Source organism: Mandrillus leucophaeus, unplaced genomic scaffold, assembly GCF_000951045.1.
Source record: "Mandrillus leucophaeus isolate KB7577 unplaced genomic scaffold, Mleu.le_1.0 Scaffold60, whole genome shotgun sequence".
NCBI classification, from domain to species: domain Eukaryota; kingdom Metazoa; phylum Chordata; class Mammalia; order Primates; family Cercopithecidae; genus Mandrillus; species Mandrillus leucophaeus.
In genome coordinates, this window is record NW_012106475.1 from 3,723,621 (window position 1) to 3,728,997 (window position 5,377).

General features: G+C 41.1%; 1 protein-coding gene across 1 annotated transcript in view; it reads left to right on the top strand.

The window, feature by feature from the left end:
• The first annotated feature begins 4,239 nt into the window (after positions 1-4,239).
• Positions 4,240-5,377, top strand: part of FERMT2 (fermitin family member 2) — a 96,036-nt gene continuing 94,898 nt past the window's right edge. Inside the window, exon 1 of the mRNA XM_011999717.1 lies at positions 4,240-4,357. The gene's annotated coding sequence lies outside the window, so the exon portion shown is untranslated. The remainder of the gene's footprint in view (positions 4,358-5,377) is intronic.

The window sequence follows — 5,377 nt, forward strand, 5'->3', positions numbered from 1 at the left end:
AGGCTCCAGCAATCCTCCCACCTCAGCCTCCTGAGTAGCTGGGACTACAGGTGTCCACCTCGATGCCCAGATAATTTTTTTTACTTTTATTTTTGCAAAGACATGATCTCACCATGTTGCCCAGGCTGGTCTCAAATGCCTGGGCTCAAGTGATCCTCCCACCTAGGCCTCCCAAAGTGCTGAGGTTATAGGCATGAGCCACCGTGCCAGGCCTTCCCCATCTCTTAATATCATCACACTGGGGGTTTAGATTTCAACATATGAATTTCAGGAGGACACAAACATTCAGACCATGGTAACTATGTATATGCTAACTATATACACTATAACTATATATATGTGGTAACCATATACATGGTAACTCTATGTTTGACTTTTTGAGGAACTGCTGAACTGTTTTTCAAAGCAACTTACCATTTGCTTTTCCATCAGCAACCTATAAAGGTTGCAATTTTTCCACATCCTAACCAACACTTGTTGTTATCATCTTTTTATTATAGTCCTTCTAGTAGGATGTGAAGTGTTATCTCATTGTACCTTAATTTGTATTTCCCTGCTGATAAATGATGTTGAGAATACTCTGTGTGGCCATTTGTGTGTCTTCTTTGGACAACTGTCTATTCATATTCTTTGCCCATTTTTAGTTAGGTTATTTGTCTGGGGTTATTATTGAATTGTAATAGCTCTTTATTTACTTTTTATACAAGTCACTGAAAATATATATGATTTGCAAATATTCTTCCCATTCTATAAGTTGCTTTTTCACATTTTGGTTGCTGTCCTTTAAAACATAACTATTTTAAACTTTGATAAAATCCAATTTAACTATATTTTCCTTTGGTGCTTATGCCTTGATGTCTCATCTAGGAAGCCATTGCTTAATCCAAGGTCATAAAGGTTTAGTCCTATGTTTTCTTCTAGGAATTTTATAGTTTTAGACCTTACATTTAAGCCTATACTCTATTTTTAGTTAATTTTGGTATATATTGTGTGTGAGTGTCCTTTCTGATGTGTTAAATATAAGCCTCCTGGATTAGATAGATGTTCCCTAAGAATGTGTGACACGTGTTATACATTTACATGACTGTCTCAGTGTCCTACACTGTGCTAGACACATAGTTACTGTGTTTGGATGTGTGAACATTTGATATTTTTGTTGAGGTGAGGAATATTTGACAAGGTGTCCTGGTGTTCAAACTTAAGTCGGAGGGGGGAAGGTATCCCTGAGCATGGTTTTCTACATAAAACTTTCTGTAACTAGAGCAATAAATGTAAGTAGTACATTTCTTTCCCCTTAAAGATTTCACTGTTATCTCAGAGCCCTTCTTTGGTCTGTGAAAACAGCCATATTCCTGGCAAATCTTCCTTGTTTCTCAGTTTGCCAGTCCTTTTCTTGCTAATTACAGTGACTGCCCATTTCTATAAAAAACGTGCCTTTTGCAACCTCCCTTCCCATTTAGATCACACTCCATACCCCTGAATTTCTACCTCTTTAGTAACGTTATTGGTGTGTGCCATTTTTGGCAATCCCCAAGACAAAGAAAGAATTCTACCCACCTGGTATTTGACAAGAATAATTCATTACATTTCATCTTGCTGGCCTCATGTCACATTTTCAAGTCCCCCCTTATACATTCACACTCATATAAACCCTCTCTTATTTTCTCCTACCCCCATCCTCTCTCCTGCTTTTAAACCCAGTGGTTATATTTTGAATTGACCTTTGAGAAATATAAAGCACAGTGTTAAGTAGGCACAAAGAAAAAGCTAAAGTCAACCTGAGCATTACCAAGCCCGAGGGCTGCATTTGACGGCAGATCTGTGAGGCATCGCTTGGTCTAAATCTAAGTCCAGTGCTTGGTACCTTATTTGGATATTGCTGCTTTCAATGCTTGAGCTGTTCTTCCAAACACTGGCGTACTCAGCTACTTTTCAGTATGATGTAAGTACCACAAGCATTGCATTGTCCTAGTGATTCTAGCAGGGGATTTCAGATAAGATTCTATATTTGAATACATTCTAAATCTTAGGTAGAAGTAAATATTTAAGAAATGCACTTGAAAGCCTCACTTGATAAACTGGAAAAAAAAAATCCCAGTTTCAGAGAGGTGAGGCTGACTCCTCTTTAATCTTCAAAGCAAACGACAGCTTGAAATAGTCAAAAAGAAGGCCTGAAGGGACCAGCTGCACCCATCCTAATCTAATTATTCTTCCACTGGTACTTAACCGAAGGTCCTTGCCTTCCTGTGCATTAATTGCTCAAACAAATACTGCTGACTTTCTAAAGCTAGTAAAGTGTCTTATGAAGCTATACTTAAGCAATTTCAAATGTTAAGAAACAGGGCAGTTATTCACAATATTAAAATTCCCCGCCCCACTCTCTGTCACTAAATGTAGAGAACATGTGTAGAAGTGGATTCAGGAAAGCATGGTAGTTAGAGCAGTCGGTGCTGTGCTGGGGGTTGTTCAGAAAGTAACTCTTACTGGAAAGCGAGAAAATAACTAGAATGTGGAAACCGAGTACAGACACTCTGCAACTTATGATGAGGTTACATTCTGTAAATTGAAAATATCGTAACTCAAAAATGCATTTCATATACCTAACCTACCGAACATCACAGCTTAACTTAGCCTATCTTAAATGTACCAGAACATTTATGTTAGCTTCCAGTTGGGCAAAATGATCCAACATGAAGTCCATGTTATAGTAAAGTGTTCACTATCTCATGTAATTTATTGAATACTGTACTGAATGTGAAAAACAGAATGGTCCTAGGGGTATTCAAAGTACGGTTTCTACTGAATGCATCTCACTTTCGCACCACCATAAACTCAAAAGAACATAAGTCAGGGACCATCTGTATTAAAAGAGTTTCTAAACCATGACAGTCGGCTTCAACAATTTTGTCTGAAGGAAAGGGAATATTCAGAAAGGGCATAGATATTTTAGGTTCTAGAATGGCATGTTTAGGAAGCCATAATTTTTTTGTAGCTTACTGGAGCATGTGCAAAGGTCATAAGATACAATTCTTAGCTTCATTCCCAGCTCCATTTTAAACCTCTACTCTAAAATAAATAAATAAATCTCTACTCCACCCCTCTAAGTCTCCCAACCCCCACCCACCTTTTTTTTCTTGTTTTGTGCCACTTATAACGTATCCTATCTCACAGTTTATGCATCCTTACACATTGCCATAAATCTTTTGGGGGATAAGGTGGGGGAAATAAATAAGTACATTTTTAAAGTGGAGATTTTCCCATTGAGATTTGTTTTTTGTTTTTCTGAGATACAGTGAAACAGAGTTTCACTCTGTCATCCAGGCTGGAGGTCAGTGGTGTGAACACAGCTCACTGCAGCCTCCACCTCCTGGGCTCAAGCAATCCTCCTGCCTCAGCCTCCCAAAGTGCTGGGATTATAGGCATGAGCCACTGTACCTGGCCCCTGAGATTTCTCCACGGAACAGACCCACTGTTTCTTTGACATTTGTGTTGGTTTGACACCAGCATGTTTTCCATTTTCTCTGTGCCAAGCTATTGTGAATTTGTGGACAATGAAAATAATTTGAAGTCTCTGCTCTTAAATAACTCAAGTTTTATCTGGAAATATTTTAAAAACACCAAAGGAAACCTCTGAAAAATCCTGCCCATAGTTCAGTCAGTAGCTGCTCTATCCAGTGTCTATCATCATGAATGCAATGGCATGTAAAGAGAAACTGAAATGCTGGATGCAATTCTAGATAGTGGTGTAAAGTTTTCGAGTTTGTAGAAAATAAAGAATAGAAGAAAGAAAAAACTCCCATGATCTCAAGACTCAGAGAACTTCTTAACATTTTGTTGTATTTCCTTACAGTCTTTTTCTCTGAACATTTAACATAATTAAGCTCGTAATTTTATAGCTGCATATCCAGTTCTCCAGTTTTGTGCCCTAACAAGCAATTGCTTATTTTATTAAAAACATTTTACTGTATATTTTCAACACCATAATTTACATAAACTCCCTCATCTCCGGACATTCATATTGCTTCCAAGTGAACTATTTGGAATGTCCATGAGTAGAAATATTGGAGAGTAGACAGATAAGAGACTCAAGGCATCAATTTCTCCACGATAACTAGCTAAAAACACTGCAGTGGTTTTCCCTGTTTTTTTTTTTTTTCTGCCAAGCCTTTGGCATCTGACTAGATTTTGCTGCTTTCACTCCTTTCTCAGTTCCATCCCTTTCTTGAGGCCTCTCATCTTGTTTCCCCGTAATGTTAACGAACAAAAGGTTATCTGCCTAGTGAGTTCCTTTTCCAAGCGTTTGAGACAGTTCGACAAGACGATGAGACTGCGAACTGGAGTCTTTTATCATTAAAAGGTATTTTAATCTGAGCCTTCTTGACATTTATTTTTTGAGTCCGTGAATTTGCTAGCAAGGCAGTTTTCCCCTGGTTTGCTGTTTCCGAAAGAAGTCCCCTCCACAGAGTACAACAGTTAATGGGGGAAGTGGAAACAAAAGCGGGAAGCAGGAGGACCGTTCCCCATCACTAGTCAGTCTTCAACAGGTGAAGTTGTTTGGCTCTTCCTGGTACCTGTAGGCACCGTTCCAGAAGTATTAAAATCCAAGGTGCGGCTGAGGGTGGGGTGGAGCATGTATCTCCATTTAACAGCTTTAATAGACTTGTTAGTTCTAAATTCCGTGTAAAAACACGCAAATAAGTACAAAGAGCTGGAGAAGCTGGGGAAACGGTTTCCGAGTAAAACTGGTGGCACTAAGTTGTGTCTTTCCTTTCCCCTCAAGCAAGAGCATCATCTGTTTGACTGGCATCTGGCTGGAGCGTCCGAAGGGGTTAAGAACGCTTGCGAACTCCTGGGAGTCCAGTAGGAGTTGCTGATGGTGCCGGACATTGCTTACAAAGCAATTTTTGTGGTTCACCTCCCTCTGGGTTTTCTCATTCTTTTGTTGGACATTCAAGGAGCTGGTTTGGGCATTTACTTTTTAAAGTTTCTCCATCCCGGACTCCTCTCTCCAGCTCCCGGGGTGCGGCACCTCTCACTGCCCTGAGGCTTTTTGTCTCGCTCCAGGCGTGGAGAGGGGGCGGGAGGACTTTGTTCTCCGAAAACGATCTTGCCCTGGGAATTTCCTGGGGCCGTTACTCACAGAGAAGCCCCCTCCCACGGCTGCCAGCGCGGACACAAGCCGCGGGGGCCTCAGTCCAGCCTGAGCTCTGGACGCCCTGCCGGCCACCAGCGCCCCGGGAAAGGCAGCCCTCGCTCCCCCGCTCCCCCTCCTCAGGGCCCGCCGCCTAAAGCCCGGATGTTGGATTCAATCCCTGAGCCGGGTCCTTCATTTCCATAAAAGGGCAGCGCTCCGCGGGGCCGAGATTGCCGCCCCGCC